Source organism: Aplysia californica, unplaced genomic scaffold, assembly GCF_000002075.1.
Source record: "Aplysia californica isolate F4 #8 unplaced genomic scaffold, AplCal3.0 scaffold00156, whole genome shotgun sequence".
Taxonomy (NCBI): Eukaryota; Metazoa; Mollusca; class Gastropoda; order Aplysiida; family Aplysiidae; genus Aplysia; species Aplysia californica.
In genome coordinates this window covers 812454-813550 of record NW_004797426.1, presented here as the reverse complement: position 1 = coordinate 813550, position 1097 = coordinate 812454, and the positions used below count along the sequence as shown (strand labels likewise).

General features: G+C 43.7%; 1 protein-coding gene across 1 annotated transcript in view; it reads left to right on the top strand.

The window, feature by feature from the left end:
• The window catches only part of LOC106011651, a gene marked incomplete at its 3' end in the record, with an annotated part of 3199 nt that overhangs the window by 835 nt on the left and 1267 nt on the right, over positions 1 to 1097 (top strand).

Sequence of the window (1097 nt, the reverse complement as noted above, 5' to 3'; positions counted from 1 at the left end):
GGGGACACATGTGTGGATATGACGTAGACAGACTTGACAGCCAAACGTTTGGTATACATCCAATCTTTGTGGTGATCAAATGTGAGTCGTGCTGACAAAATGAGTTACTCCTCACAACCCATGAGTGGAGACGTCAGCCGAAAATAGACACATCAAATTTGTAGATTTTTAAGGGGTGCCATTTTTTCTTCAAGTTAAACTTGTCTTTTATCATTTCATATAATAAATTGTACAAACCCAACCTATACATTCCATGTATCTATCTGTGTCCATAGGGGTAAAATCCGAGACTTCACTCATTTTGTCAGCATACCTCACTAATTGTTAGTTCATTGAAAAGGGTGCGCCGATCTTTTCATCACCGGCACCATTACCTTTAATGGTGGAATCGTATTTAATACGTTTACTTTTATCCGCCGCTTATAGTCTAGAGCTGGGCAATGAGTCGCTTCAGCAAAATCCGGATAATATTTTAGTGCACCTCTTCGGCTAATAATATGATATGAACCGCTTCGGCAAATGGGTTAGAACCACTTTGACAAACAGGTTAGCATCACTTCAACAAATGGGAGCACCCACTTCGGCAAACGGGTCAGGAAAGAGAGTTAAGAGTCTGAAATCGGATAATGTTTTATTGAGAATTATCCGGTTATCCTTTTGGATTATCCGGATTTTGCCCACCTCTAACTTATCACCATTTGGGTGTCGCGGGAAGAAAGAGACGTCTCTCTGTCGCCAGCCGGAGAACTTGGGTCATGGAGACGTCTTTCTGTCGCCAGCCGGAGAACTTGGGTCAGGGAGACGTCTTTCTGTCGCCAGCCGGAGAACTTGGGTCAGGGAGACGTCTTTCTGTCGCCAGCCGGAGAACTTGGGTCAGGGGGATGCCGTGAGTTGTTAGTGTTCCCCTGACTCCATCTATCCAGGTCTTTCTCGGTCGCCCTCTGGCCTTGTTGCCATTGAATTGTTGGATGTAGACACGTTGTGCTGGATGGTGTGTTGGTAATCGCATGAGATGTCCGAACCATTTGATATTTGATACTATATTTAATAATGATTATAATCGCACTTCAAAATAAAAATAAACCGACATTGTCAGG